General features: G+C 35.1%; 1 non-coding gene across 1 annotated transcript; it reads left to right on the forward strand.

Annotated features, from left to right (window-relative positions):
- Window positions 1–9178: 9178 nt before the first annotated feature.
- LOC142441783 (U1 spliceosomal RNA) lies at window positions 9179–9339 on the forward strand. The gene has a single exon (XR_012783124.1). It is a non-coding gene; the product is annotated as a U1 spliceosomal RNA (small nuclear RNA).
- Window positions 9340–16903: the final 7564 nt, after the last annotated feature.

Below are 16903 nucleotides of genomic sequence, written 5' to 3' on the forward strand. Positions count from 1 at the left end.
CAGAGAAGCCTAAATACAGACATGTACATATGTAAATATATTTATGATTATGGGGGCAATAGATTTATATGCATATATTTATAGGTTCAGTAGTAGGGTAGCAGATGGACATTGGGCCTCCTCATGCATAATTCCCCAATACAATAGCACCTCGGCCTGCTAAGCAGCCATTGCAGGATACCCATCTTCCCGACATGATCACTGAAGACAGCCGTGTGTGTAAGCAAATGTGGTGAAGAAAGCTGATGGTGCCCGGCTATCAAAAAAAGATATAGCGTCTGGGGTCTTAAAGGCTTGAAGGCAAATAAGCGGCCATCTAGCTCAGAAGCAACAAAGCCCACAGAGAAGAAGCACACGGCCTAAGCGAATACAAGGTGTTGAATGTTCCATGTAGCAGATACAAAGGAACAAAAACAATCATTGTGTGATCACCTTCCTCACATAATCACTGAAGACGAAAGTGTGCATAAGCAAGTGTGGTGAAGAAGGCGGATGGTGCCCGGCTACTGAGAGATATAGCGTCTGGGGACTTAAAGGCTTGAAAGCAAACAAGCAGCCATCTAGCCCAGAAGCAACTGAGCCCACACGGAAGCAGCACACCAACTTCGGTGACCATGAAGGACAGAGGAGACCAGGTCTCCAACATCAAAGGTGGGGTGGTGGTGAGAATCACATCACCGTGAAAGAGGGGGAGTGAATGATGGGGACCCAATGCCCACCTGTAGACAGCTGGACACCCCTTCCAGAGGGGTAGTGAGGAGGAGATGGGCCACTCAGGGTTTAGTGTAGCAACAATGAAACTCAAAACCTTCCTCTAGTTCCTGAACGCTTCCTCCCCTCCCAATAATCATGACCCCAATCCTACCTTGCCTTGCGGACCTGGTTATACCAGAGGATGTACAGCGGTGCAGTGGAGATCTGGAGGCACAGGGAATCTAGGACAGACGAACCCCTCAACACCAGCGGTGGGAGTGGCGACACCAGGAGGGAAGGGCATGTAGAAAGGGAGAACCGATCTCGGAGATCTATGTGTAACCTCCTCTCTGGGAGATTGGCAAGGGGGAGGCGGGTGAGGGGAGACGCCGGGGAGTGTAAGATAAGATATAATAATTATTTATAAACTATCAAGGGACCAGGGGTGGGATCGGGGAGGGAGGGGGATGGGGGGAGAAAAAGGGAAACCGAGCTGATTCCAGGAACCCAAGTGGAAGGTGAATTATGAGAGTGATGAGTGCAACGAATGTATAAGTGTGCTTTGCTCAATTGATGTATGTACAGATTGTGATAAGAGCCTTATGAGCCCCAATAAAAAGATTTAAAAAACAAAATTATGTGTTCTTTGACCAAAGAGAATGTTGACATATTCTAGAGATAGAAACTGTGTTCTTTTGAAGTATTCTTTGTGTTTGGGGTAAAAAGATAAAGAAGTAATCATGGTAGAGTGGACATGGTAGGTTTGCCAATGAAGCTGTCCAAGGACAGCCCTTGAGAGCTCAAAAACGAAGTAGGTGGATTTTTATGATGGGGCAGAGGTGGGGAGAGTTTCCCAACTTTCCTGGCCTTAATCTCACCAATGAAGTTTTAAATTTTCATACAACTCCCTCATAAGCCTGCAGGATCACCCTAGGTCCTTCAATACAATCTAGCAGAATTTCCCCATTTTGAATTCTAAAGCACTGCTACCTTAACGTTATGAACTACCTTTTTTTCTTGAATTAAAATGGTCAAGAAGATTTCAGTTGAAAAGTAACCTAGAATATAATGAAATTAAATGGACAATTATGGGGGTATTATTATTTGAAAAATTGTGTATTCTATTTTATTGGAAAAAATAATAAATTGCAGAGGAAGAACATTAAATTCATCAAAGACTATTTTAAATCCATCATGAAGTTCAATACTGTATGTGATCAGATAATATCTATGTGCCAAAATTGAAGACATACAATTATTATGAAAATTTACATATGAATCATTAAAGCCACGATGAAGAAACTTGAAATCTACTAAATTCTTCAGTCTGACACTGTTAATTATTTGCTACTAGAATGCTAATCTAAACAACATGAATATACAGAGTCACTGTACCAAAAAGAACTAGTCAACATCCCACCATTTCGGAAGGTGGCTTCTGAAAAAGAAACAATGCTGCTGACAGAAGGAGTTCAAGCTGCACCAAAGGAATGAGCCACATACAAGGCTCCGGGAACTGATGGAATAGCACACGCAGTAGTTCACCCAGCCGGTGATGCTGCAAAATTTACATGATTATTATTTTAAATGAAAACGAGTTGTAAAACACTAAATGGTTGCAACCTCTGATGAGTTTTGGAATCATAGTAAGATACTTACTCTGTTAATGTCTTCAATGGTAACAACATGGATTAAAAATAATTTAAACATTTTTTAGGAAAATGTATACTATAATTCTATTGGTTGGTCCTTCCTGCTTCATTTTTCCAAATTTTTAAGAGTCAAATATTGATGAATTAAAAAATCACCTCTATTATTGTCTAAATATAATTCTATCATTCTAAACCCATATTATTTTCATTATTAGTACGTTTATATGTAATTTAGACTGCTTAGGAAAATGTCTCTTACACCATTTCTTTTTTACGTCAATGTTTTTAATTCTAATTTTGCATCCATATTTTTAAGTATCTCCTTACAAGCAGTGCCATGTTTAGATCACTTTTAGAATTAGCACACCAGGTAACGAAATAAAACAACTTCAATGTTACAATTTAAAATGTTTCTCAGCATTTCTAAATTAAATAATTGAATAGAGAAGCTTCCTATTTTCTCAAGATCTCACAGCCCTTTAGCTACTTTCTTTTCCAATCAGTGGATTACTGACTCTTCTAATATCCAAAGTTTGTATTTCTGTTGTTGTTGTTGTTACCTGCATTGAACCTGTTCCAACCATAGTGATCTTTTGCACAGCTGAATGACACTGTCTGGTCCCACATTGTCTTCACAATTGTGCCTATGCTCGAGCCCATTGTTGGAGCTAAGGTTTCAATCCACCTCCTACAAGAGCTCATTAGTGTCAGTTGCTATCAAGTAGATTTCAACTCATGGCCACCCCATGTATCTGGAGTTTCCCATACTACGTGATTCATAGAGTTTTAAACAGTGGTCCCTTCTTGAATACATATTGTCCACTCTGTTTCCTGAGGTATCTCAGGGCAGATTTGAATATCAAGCTTTCAACTAACAGTAAAATGTTTAGCCATTTTCACAATCTACTCTTCACAATATTCAAAATAGTAAAAAATAATTTGCTTGGGAATCATTCCTATTTAAACAGTGGATGAAAGTTTGCATGCACGTGAATTATGTGGTCAGTTTCCGGCAGGAAGATAACGGAGAGTTCACGTGCATAGTGTTGGCATTGTCATATAAAGAAATCAGATCTGAGGAAGACTCAGCAATAAAGACTGTAAGTGGAAATGTTTTTAGTCTCAAAGAAAACCTGAGACCAGCGAGAACAAAAAGAAGTGAAATACATTGTGCCATAAATGCATAAGCATATGAAAGATACATGTTTTATTTATTTTTCTCATTCCTTGTAAGTATAAGATAATGCTTTCGCTGAGATGTGCAACCATTATCTGGCTTTATAGAGTAAATAATAGTCAAGTGACTTAAACTTGTTGATAACTTTTGAAAAAATTTAGTGTGTGTCATCAAAAGGGCATTGAACCTTATCCAATGAGCTTGTTCCTAGAAGTTTCTCATTACTCAAAAGAATTATGGACCAATCATGAGGGTTTTGGAGTGCAGCCTAGTCAAAAATTGATACTATATGAACAACAGTAATACTGTTTACGCTGATAGAGCTAGACCTCATGTCAATATCAATATAAACTAGACACAAATAGCATCCTAGGAAACATAATAAAAGCAACATTGAGAGAAATTGATTGTAGCTCCGATAATGGAATATTAAAACAGCATTAACAATACTACACTGAAGGGCTTTGTGACAGTTCAAAATGATGTCTCTATAAATCTTCAAAAAATTTTGAGATTAATATCATCACATGGTACTTAAGAAATATATATGATAATTTTATTCTATATATGGAATAATGATTTTAAAGGAACAGTTTATAAGCTGCTGGCAGATCCACTCTAGCCACGGGCAAGCGTCTCAAACAGCCTTACTATCAGGCAGAGACCATTGTAATCTTGATTATGCCACATCTTGTTCTCAGTAATATGTAGTCAGTTATTCCGGGAATATAATTGCATTTTTGTGAGACAATGTAACATCTTTTCTATCTTATTCTAAGAAAAAGGAACACTTGATGTAGCAGGAATTAGGAATTATTCCTTGATCAGATCAATACATAAATAGATACCTTACTTGCCCCCTAAATACAGCTATATGGAGATTTCATCTCATGTACTTTGGGCATTTTTTTTCAACAGAGACCTGATCCTGGAAAGGTTCTTCGTGTTTGGTGAAGTGCAGGAGCAAGGACAAGTACATGACCACTGACAAGATGGGCTGACACTCGGGCCACAACCACAGACGCAAACATTACAGTGGTTGTGAGGACCAAACAGGTTGCCTTCTGTTGTACATAAGGTGGCTATGAATAGGAGCTGTTTGACAGTACCCAACAGCAACAAATACAGCTCTGTAATAATTTTAACCTTGTTTTTCAATTAGAAATACAAATTAAACAAATAAAACTCTACAAGTAAAATTGCAGAAATGTGGTCATTAATTTAATCTAATATTTGGTTATATATTTCATCTTAAATATAGTGTCAGTTCAGGTAGACTAGAGAAACAAATCCAGGGAGACTTAAATGTGTGTAAGGGAGAGTTTTGTATCAAAATTCAAGTGCATATTGAGAAAACATTGCAGTCCAGTCCATATCAATCTGTAAGTCTGATATTAGCCCATATGTGTGATATCAACTTATAAATTCCTCTTCAGACTCATGCCACACGTGCAATGATGCTGAATGCTGGAAGATCACAGGCCAGTGGGTGGAATGTATTGTGGATCCAGCGGCAATGGAAGCACGGCAGCCTGGCAGGGGTCTCCATATGGCTCCTCCAGCTCCAGGGCTCCAGTGTAGCTCCATGTGTCTTGTCAGTGGAAAGACAAAGGAGAGAGTCTGTGTGCATCTGGCCCTCCAGTGAGCTATTTATCTCCATGGCGCCTCCAAATGAGGTCATCAAGCTGCGACCTGAATGACAGGCTAGACTCCACTCCTTCACAAGTTGACACCAGATTATGTAACTACCACATATAGTCTGCTTTTTCAAAATGCTTTCACACTATATTGGAGGATTAAAAAGAAATTAAAACCCTGCCATGGAGTAGATTCCAAATCGTATCAATCCTGCAAGACAGTGCACCGTTCCTTAGGATTCTGAGAGTGTTAACTTTAAAAGAAACAAATAGCCTCATATCATTAGAAGTGTACCAGAAAATATTTAATTTATATAATATATCATATAACTGTATAATTTATAATATGTAATATTATATATTACTAAATTTTATATTACTAATGATTTTATATGGCTACTAAGTAATTGAGCAATGTGTTAAATTCTTCAAGGCTTACAAAGGATTTGTATTCACTTCTAAAAAAAGCAAGCTAAAATTTACATGAATACTATTGTTAATTGCTATCAAGTCAATTTTGAAATCTCCTGTACAGATCATTTCGATACTGAAATACACACCATTGGATTAGTGGAATTCTATTTGGGACAGACAACAAAGCATTTAAAATTTTTTATTATTTCTTTCATCTAACAAGAACTAACTTTTTCTGTTGCCTGATTCCTATAATTGTTTTAATCAGTGATATATATAAATAAAATTTTATAACCATATCTTAGTTGGCTCAAAAATCATTAGACTCCTGATTATTCAAATAATTTGTGCTAACCTACTAACTGAAATGTTGTTGTGTTTGAGCACAGGCAGTGATGCTACTGATGAAAAAACGTTATGGACCATAGTTCTACAGGTATGACTATGAATGTAAATCAAATTACTATAACAGGACTGACTGTTCTTTTAACTTAAAGGAATTGCACAGGAAGAGATTTTCAACTAATCCTATTCCATATATTTTTAATATCTGAGGTATAATGTAGTGAAAATCACTAGTAAAAAGATGAGTTAAAATATCAACTATGGCTTCAGTTGTCAAAACAGCTGGAGAATATCTATATTTATGTGTGTATGAATGTGATAAGCACATAAAATTTAGATTAATCAACAAGCAGGAAGATCCTCAGCAAGACAAAGTGAACAATGATGTCAAACATGACAACCGTATAGAGAAGGGTTCAATCGTGTTTTCTTCTGTTGCTCCTGGGATCACTGTGAGTGGGAACTGGCTGCACGGCACCTAAACAGAACAACAAAGTGAGTTTCAAGAATTGTAGAGTAGTTTGAGTTGCTGTGTGATGATGTGAATTCTCTGATTAGTGAATTCTGATCAGAGCTAATTAACTTTACACAGCTTTACAGTCATACCAAAGCTGAATTGTAACTTCTTCTTCAGGCTTTTCCAATATCTGTACCAGTGCATTGTAGAAAAAGCATGGGAACTTCACATTAAGCTTGCATAAATGATTGGAGAGTCAGTAAAATAAGAATTTTTTCTCCTCTGTTTGGGCCAAATTCTAAGCCAGGATGACTCTTTCAGGATGTATCATGAAATATATTCATAAGTAGATTTTTGTAAGTTATAGAACCTTGCCTGTTTGTTTCTTCACCATGAGTATTGAACATGTATATGTATACAGGTTCAAGGTGACACAGAAGGAGCACTGGTGATGGAGTGGTGAACTGCTTGGCTCCTAGTTGAAAAGTGGGTGGTTTGAAAGCACACCAATAAGAGGTTGCAAGAAATAAGACATGATCTCTTTTGTGCAGATTACAAAAAGCCTACGGTCAAATCTACCCTGTCACATAGGTCACCATAAGCTGAGATAATCTTGACAAATCTATTAACAGAATAGGTGACACAGTTGCTCAACTACTAAGATGAAAGTTGGGAGTACCCAAAGCTACTATAGACGGAAGGACTGATGAGCTGTTTCCCCAAAGATTATAGTACAGAAAATCTAATGGGTCAGGTATATTTTTGTTATTATAGTCACCATGAGTTGGAATAAATTTGAAAGGAATGTGTTTATTTGTATACATAGGTTTGCAACTGCATGTGTGTGTGTGTGTGTGTGTGTGTGTGTGTAAGTCTAGGACATACCCAGAGGCACACACATAATGATATATATAAAAAATGAGTTATTGAATAAATTAAGTCTACATTGTCAAGTTAAGACTCAAGTATATGAATATATTTAATGAGTAAACTATGAATAAAGTATGAGAAATATAAATTATATGTGTGTATGACATACACAGAGGCCCTTACAAGTAAGGACATATTATATCAATAACTGATTTAGAATAAAATAAGCCTACATTGCCAAATCTAGATTAAATTGTATTAATAAATTGAATAAACTATGAATTAAATTATATGACTAAACACTTCACTTTCAACTTAGTTTCTGTATATATATGATTATTCAATATAATCAATGTAATAGCTTTTTGACATTAAATATTTGAGAATGATATTTTAATTTACCAAATTTATCAGTGTCAAAACAAATGCTGTTTTACATTTTAACAGTGATTGGGGAAAAAGAACCTCAACTGACAGATAAAATTAATACTAATATAGTTAAAAATCTAATATTTATTTGAAATGGGATACCATGATTATTGTGGATAGATCTAAAGTCTACTACATTAAATGTATTGCTTATTATCTTAAAAGCAGTATTATGGAAAAAATCCTATTGCTGACATGAATAAAGTCAAACCTTAGTTCCATAATGATAATAAAATAGAAATATCTTACCCTACATTTATAGAGTATTTTATCATAACTTGATGGATCCAACATTTGTGCACATTTTTCATGTGCAGTTAAAAATGCAATATCCCTGATAAATTATTCTCCAGGTAGACATGACTTTATTGATTTTCTATAAGGTGCATTGAAATATAAATCTGGGTGACACAGTCAACTAAATTAACAAAGAACACACTTAAGACTAATTTATCTAAAACTTATAAATATGATGTCAGTATAATTATATCATACAATAGGAGGAAAATGAATTCTATAATTCAGAGCTATGTGACTCTTAATCAGCTAGATTTTTAAAATTTTCATAAAAATGCCTTAATTTTTTTCAAGGTTGCTTATATTATTTTAAGTTTTTTCTCTGTATCATTAAAATAAAAAATCATATTGAGTCTATGAGCTTGTTTGAACAAAATCAAAATATGTCTTTAGAAAAATACTCAAATCTAATGGAAAATAGATTGAATTAAAAATTAGTTTAATTTTTAGACATCAAGTCCAATAGCTTATGGCAGTATTTCTTTTAAAAAGACATACAACCAGGTTTAAACTAATTAAAATCTGACACCTTAACAAAGCTGAATTATATATTATTTTCTTCTTTCATATGAATATTTGTCAGTGTTCCATTTCTATCGCATGAAAGAAAGTAAAGACAAATGAAACAAATAGGTATTTTACCACATGATGGATCACAGTATGATAACTATAGTTCTTTATAAATATATATTTAATTTTTTTGTGTACTGAATAATTACATTTTTCACGCCACGATATTTTTCATGGACAGTTTCAACACTTACAAAGCAAAAAATATTACTACATATTTTAGCAGACCTCACTAACAATGTTGTGTTTTAATACTTCCCTGGTCATATATTAACCATGAAATAATAAGTTTGCATTTAGTTCCAATGTGCATGGTTTCGCTATGAGTCGGAGTTGACCCTATAGTATCTAACAATGAAAGCAATCTAAACAAATTGGTAAAACGTTTCTAAGCTAAATTATAGAGAATAATTTAAAGTCTAAAGCATTAGGACGGGTTTGTGTGTAAGGAATAAATGAGAACACACACTATTAAGGAGTGCCATGGATCCCTAGCTCATCATTCTACCTGGTCTATTGTTTAATATAGAGTTTTTCATGGAACCACATAAAGTAATTAAAAGTGTGACTAAGAAAACTACTGAAACAAGTGGGAAATTCATTGCAATTATTCTTTTATGTAAAAAAATTAAAGTTCATACTTACCTGTCAGAGGAGACACCATGATCACAAAGGTGGCTTTCTCAGGGAGAGACTAATCCATCGCATTCCGGATGTGCTGACCCTGTGATTTTGCCAAGTGTGGAAAGCTCGACTGCATAACTTGGTAGTGGGTAACTGTGTTCGCACTCTCCCCTGTTTAAATCAAAAGAGAAAAAGAAAAAAAATCTAAAGTTCTCTTGAAATATTCATGTGTTGTAGCAAATAGCGTAAGATAGACAAATTAAATTGTTTTCATCTTTGCTTTTTCTCATGCACTGGTGAAACGGAGCATGCACACAAGACTTCATATTTATAAAGGAATTATGACTTCTCTCGACAACGGAATTAAGGCAGTAGAATAATCTAAATGTATTAAATGCATTGCAGGAAATATGTGCTGATGTTAGAAAGCAAACTCTAAAATTTAAATACCTGTGTACTTCAAAACCCAATTTTACCACTTTCCAATGGATCTTGCCTGCTCAGTATATTTAGCAAGTAAGCACTCACAAAATATGTGTAATATGATACCTCTTGACTTTTAGGTTTACCTATATTGGAATTCCAGAATAAATTTAAAATACATCATGCTTCTGGACGCCTGTGTACTGTAATTTTCATTTGTAAACATTAAATATATACGTGTGAGAAAGCACACTCCATGATAAGGAACATCATGCAACTATTTAGCAGAGGACATGTCTTTGGCAACAGATAGTTCAATAAAAATTATGACACTTTTCTTTGACACTTTAAATATTATTTCCTATTGGCATTTATTTTTTCTTTATTCATTAAAAATATAGCTTATCTAAGTAACTCTTACTTTTAATCAATATTAGTTTCTTAGTTTTGAACCTCCTCTGCTCTGTCCTCAAAATGTAACATCCCTTCCCTGACCCTGGCTTCTGGCCCTTATATGATAGAAAGTGAAAGAAAGGAGTATTTTATGCTTCATTTTTATAATAAAGAACATGGTTTGGCCTTTATCATGGATTCCTTCAAATAAATGTTGCGATTCCACAGTAACAGGTTTACATCTAAAATTTCCAGAAAGTGTGCAAATTAGCAGGGGCTGACCAAGCCCGAGGGAGTACTTAGGACTGCTAACCACAGCGAGTCTGTGGGAGAAAGATGCTTTCATACATATCACAGCCTTGGAAGGCTATTTCCACTGTTCTTTGGGGTTGCTATGAGTCAGAATTCGCTCAGTGGCCATCACTTGGCAAGCCTCATAGAATCCCCCTGATCAAGTAAACTCAGACAGGAAGAGGGATCTGGCTGAATCATTGAAGCTTTCTCAGTGATCTATTGCTGATGACTGTACAATGAGATCACAAGCATGATTTTTGCACGAAGCCAATAAACACTTTTTTTCAATGTGGAAGTTTGTTAGTTTCATAGTTTATAGAAAACCTGGATTACTATGAATCAGTGGCAGGTACATTGATAGACAGTGCTGTAAGCCTTCCCAGACTTAGTAGTATGTTCCTCTTCATTTATAGACATTTTAAAAACAATATTACAAAGCTTTGGTGGCTCAGTGATTAAGGTTGGCATCAAACTGAAAGGTTGACAGTTCAAAAGAGTGACTCCACTGCTGAAAGATTTGACAGTCTGCTGCCATACATATTTGCAGCTTTGGGAATTTGTGGGACGATTCTACTGAATCCCTTAGGGTTTCTATGAATCAGAATCAACTTAGTGGAAACAGGATTTGGAGTTGTGTTGCTATATTATAGTTATAATTATAGTGAATATAATCTGTTCTGTAAATTTTGTGAGATTCGAGGAATTAAGAAACCCACAGGAGTGGTAAAAACCACCAAGAACAGCATTTATATATTTGGAAACTTGAAAGCTTTATGTTGTTTTGGCTGTTTGCTCTATATGCCTTTTAAACTTGTGTGTTCTGTCCTAGTACAAGTTCAAACTGTCTGTCATTGATTAGGTTCTAAGTCACAGACATCCACTTTAGGACTTGAAAGACTGTAACTCTTTATGTTACAATTGTCTGTTAGTTTGTTCCATTGTGTTGCCTTGTGATTTGCTCTGGTACTAGGAACTATATCACTTGTATTTTATATACCAGCAAGGCAACCCAAAATGAACAAGTTTCAGCAGAGCTCCCAATCTCAGAACAGATTAGGAAGAAGCTAGGAGGCTGGTCACTAAAGAGGAGAGCAAATGCTTTGAGAGTGATTAGGTCAAAAAAATGTACGGATGTGCTTTATACAATTGATGTATGTATATGTGTGGATTGTGAAAAGAGTTGTATGAGCCCCTAATAAAATGTAAAAAAAAGAAAAGAAAAAAAAAGAAAATGATTAGGGCAAAGAATGTACAGATTGGCTATATACAATTGATGTATGTATATGCATGGATTGTGATAAGAGTTGTATGAGCCCCTAATAAAATATTTAATAAAAAAGAGGAAATTGTCACTGAATATGTTATGGATAGCATCAAAATATTAACAGATACTGCTACTTCATAAATACAAGCAGATATTTAGAAGAAACAGTGCCAGAAGAGGAGCCCCTTAGGTCAGAAGGTAGTCAAAATATTATCGAGGAGGAGCTGTCTTCTCAAATCAATGTCAACTATAATCACGTGGATAAAGTCTGTGAGAATAAAGCCATTGGGACCTTCATAAGCTGATGGACATGACTCAAAATGAGACAAAACAACTGAAATCATCAATTAATAATTCGTACTTGGAATGAATGAAGTATGAATCTAGGAAAAATGGAAGTTATAAAAAATAGAAGGGAATACATAACAGTCAATGCTGTAGGCTTTGGTGAGCTGAAATGGACTGGTATTGGCCATTTTGAATTAGAAAATTATATGGTTTACAATGCTGGCATTGAACTGTCAAAAAGAATGGCATTTCATTCATTGTGAAAGAGGATATTTCAATATATATATCTTGAAGTACAATGCTGTTTGTGATAGGGTAATATCTGTTGCATACAATGAAATCCAGGCAACATAATTATTATTCAAATTTATGAACCAACAAATAATTGTAGGGAGGCAGATATTTTAAATGTATATATATACACATACCAATATCATATATATATATATATATATATATATATATATATATATATATATATATATATATATATATATATACCAATATCTTCAATCTGAAGTTGATCAAACATGAAACCAAAATAAATTGATGATTGCTGGAAATTGGACTGAAAATTTGGAAACAAAAGGAAGGAACAATAGTTGAGAAATGTGGCCTTGATAATAGAAATGAAACTTGAGGTCACATGAGAGAATTTTTTAAGACCAACAATTTCTTTATAATCAATGCCTTTTTGAAACAACATACATTAAAATAAACATGTGGACTTCTCCAGGTGGGATACACAGATATCAAATTGACTATGTCTGTGGGAAGAGACAATGCAGAAGATCAATATTGACAGCTAAAATCATGCATAGGACCCATTGTGGAGTGCACTGCTAATAACTCATATGTAATTTCAGATTGAAGCTAAATAAAATAAAATGATTCTACAAGAATCAAAATATAACCTTGAATATATTCCACCTGGATTTTTAGGCCATCTCCGGGTCAGACTTGACACACTGAATATAAATGATGAAAGACCTGCTGTACTGCAGGAGGACATCAAGAACATCACTAATCAAGGAAGTTAAAGGGCATTAAAAAAGGAAGAAGGAAAAAAGTCAAGGTGAATGTCAGAAGAGATTATGACCTGCTTTCAATTGTAGAGTAGCTAAGACAAATGTAAGAAATGATGAAATCAAAGAGCAAAATGGAAAATTTCAAAGGGCAGCTCAGAAAAACAAATTAAATATAATGAAATGTGCAAAGAACTGGAGTTAGAAAAACAAAAAGGAAGTAGACATTCAACATGTCTTAAACTGAAAGCTATATCTAATACTAACACAAGATACTAAAATGCCCTACATATGAATAAGATCCTTTGCACAACAAAGTTTTAGAATTTATTATAACAGTGTTGCCATCAATAGTATTACCCTAAGTCTCATTGAATCATCTATGAGGTGCTACAAAAAATGATAAAAATGTCTCCAAAGATGAAAGAGGGCCATATAGAAATCATAGGAATATGAATGGATTTGAGAATAGCCCTAACCCCAAAATAATTAGTTCTTGTTATATAGTCCTACCCAATAATCATCCTCATGAGATCACTGAAGATCTAAATGTCCAGCAAAGTGTGGTGAGCAAATCGAATGGTGCCCATCAGGAAACATAGCAACTGGGGTCTAAATAGCTTGTCTCAAAACAGGTAGCCATATAATTAAGTGGCAACCTAATCCCATAAAGAAGAAATACAGCAGCACGTGTGAGCCAAGGACTGTAAACAATAAGATCCAAACCTAGAGGAGGAATGGCACCAGTGCCTAAATTCTAAATACCCAATTTGTGGAAGCCTATGGATGATAGTAGAAGCAGTACATCCATATGCAGAGTCCCTATGTGGATTGAATCCCCAGTGAATGCCCACTGCCTACAGACTAGGTATGTGAACGGCCCCAATATTAGAAAAAGAGAATTATAAACAGTTCTTAGAAACTGTACTTTAACTGGAATGTAATACTTTGCCATTAGATCCATTGGGCACAGTTGGAATTGATCCTAAATTTTAAACATCATTTGTTTTTAGGTCTTTTTTTAGGCCTTTTTTTAGGCCTTTCGCTGTTTTATATGATTAGTATGCTAAGCTCTTTTGTTTTCCCTTCTGTTCTTTGTCCTTGTTTTACATGTTTTTTTTTCCATGTATGGACAATCCAGAATTTATGAAGACAGTAACTGAAAAAGCAATTACCTGAGGGCACAGAAGGGGAGGGTGGGAGAAGTGGGAAGGCCAGGCCAATGGGTACAAGAAGAAAGAAAATGTTCTAAAATCATTGTGTTGATAATTGCACCACCTTTCTTAATATGATCAAGCTATTGCATTATATGGTGTGTTGATTACAATTCAATAAAATTAATTTTTTAAAGGTGAGAAGAAACAGCTACAAAAATCAACTATTAATCAGAACTGGAAATGTGTCAAGGTGAATCCAGGAAAACTTGAATGTGGTAAAAAAAAAGAAATGGAACATATAGAGATCCATATGCTAGGCATTAGTGATATGGACTGGTAACACAGACTGGTATTGGCAATTTTTGTATCAGAAAATCACAGCTTACTTTGGTAATAACACAATCAAGAGAAATAAAATTACAATGACATAATCACTCTATTAATTCCTTCTTAGCCACCATCCTTGTGATTATTGCTTTCTGAGTACCTAAATAAATATTCATGGAGAAAGCCCAGTCCTTATGAGTGTGACTTTGACCCTGTAAGCTTATCCCATCTCTATTTCTCCATAAAATTTTTCTTAATCACTATTACCTTCCTTTTATTTGATCTGGAATTTGCTCTTCTCCTCTCCCTAACCTCAGCTATTCAATCGGCAACTTCATACTTATATAAGTAATAGCTTTATTTTAAGTAGTCATCTTATCACTGCACCTTGCCTATGAATTAACCCAAAAAGGCCTAGAATTGAATTGAATTCCTAATTAGTTTAATGAAAATTAATGATTTCAACTCATTAGATTATAACTAAACTCATAATTATCATATGCCCGCCCTTTACATCAACATCTTAACTGCCTTTTTAATAGCCTTATTAGACCGACTAATCCACCGCTCACATTTAATATCAACTCTGCTATGTCTTGAAGGAATGATCGTCTCCTTATTTTTCTTAAATTCAACCTTTTCCCTGAGGATACATTTTACCCTTTATTCCAACATTTCACAGTCATTCGTGACGTGCAATGCTGTAAGTAATAAGATTATATCTATCTACCATCAAGGAAATCCAATCAATACAGCTATTATGCAAATTATGTACCAACCACTAAAGCCAGGGATGAAAAAATTGAAGAATTCTACCAATATCTTCAGTATGAAGTTGATCAAGTATGGAATAAAGATGCATTGATTATTACTGGAGATTGGATTGCAAACATTGCAAGCAAAGAGGAAGACAAAGTGGCTTGCAACCATGGTCTTGATAATAGAAAATAAGCTGAAGACTACATGATAGAAATTTGCAAGACGCAGTAGTGGTTCTTTGTAAATAACTTTTTCAAAACACAAACAGCAACTATGCACATGAAATACACAGAAATAAAATTGATTATATCTGATGGAAGAGATAATGGAGAAGCTCAATATCGGTCATTAAAAGCAAACCAGCAGTCAACTTTGGAACAGAGCATCAATTGCTCACATAAGTTATGGTGAAGTTGGCAAAAATGAAAACAAATCCATGAGGGCCAAAATACGACCTTGAGTCTATCCCACCTGAATTTCAAGAACATCTTAAGAACAGATTCGAGATATGAAGCCAATGACAGAAGATCTGATGATCTGAGAGGACAACAAGAATATCATTCATAAAGAAAGTAAAAGGTCAATTAGAAAAATCAAGCAATAAAAGGTCACTGTGCATGTCAGAAGACACTCAGAGTTGTCTTAATAATAGAGTAGTTGAGGCAAATAGAAACAAGATGATGACAAAGAGCTGAGTTGAGAATTTTAAAGGGCAGCTAGAGAAATGTAAAATATTATAATGAATGTTCAAACTAAAGAAAAATATCATTAATATCACAAGGAAAAAATTGCAACTATGATTGCAGCAGTAAAAAAAGTGCTATCGGAGTCTCCGGCTAGACTCAGAAGAGGACTTGGGACAAGGGATATCATTGCTGGTGTCAAGTGGATCTTGGCTGCATGCAGAGAATGCCAGAAAGATGTTTACTTGTACGTTACTGACTATACAAAGACATTTGACTTTGTCAATCAAAATAGTCTATGGAGAGCCTTGGGGAAAATAGGAGTTCTGGAATTTCAGTGTGTTCACACAGAACTTTTACATGGATCTCAGGAGACCTATGTGGGGACAGAACAAGGGATACTGTATGGGTTAATTTCAAAAAAGATGTCTGTCAAGGTTGCTTCCTCTCATCATATTTATTCTATCTGTCTGCTGAGCAGTTATTCACAGAAGCTGGATTATATACAGAAGAAAATCACATGAAGATTATAGGAAGGCTTATTGACAAACTGCAATAACCCAGGCCCTTAGTCCAGTTAATGGTACACTATTGTTGTATGGATTTCTTACCTGAATTTCAGGCTTTGGGAATAATGGAAAACATCAACTATCACTGGCTGCACACCCCTGTGCAAATCGTGGAATTTACTGGTAGTTTACTATAGTGTTAATTCACCAAGGAATGTAAATTAAATGTAGGTTTCCTTCTTGGACAAGTCCATAATGCTATAACGGTTATTTTTATTTTGCAGTATTGGCTATTAAATATGTTATTGTCAAATTTGTTCTGACTTAGGTCCACTCCATCCCATGTTTTACAGTAGAGCTGTTCCAGGGGGTTTATTTGCTGTGATCTGTATGAAAACAGGTTCTTCCTTCCACAGAATTATCACCATTAAGTCCAAGCCACTATACACACATTGCTGTTGCTTCCCAGCAACCAAACAGCCACTTTAACCAAACAAACAAATACAAACAAATAAACCCAGAGTCATTGAACCACTCTCATTCCTTGAAACCACATAGGACAAGGTACAACGTTTCCATAAGATTCCCAATGCCATGAACTTTATGGAAGCAGACT

The sequence above is a fragment of the Tenrec ecaudatus genome, chromosome 2 (genome assembly GCF_050624435.1).
Source record: "Tenrec ecaudatus isolate mTenEca1 chromosome 2, mTenEca1.hap1, whole genome shotgun sequence".
Lineage (NCBI taxonomy): Eukaryota > Metazoa > Chordata > Mammalia > Afrosoricida > Tenrecidae > Tenrec > Tenrec ecaudatus.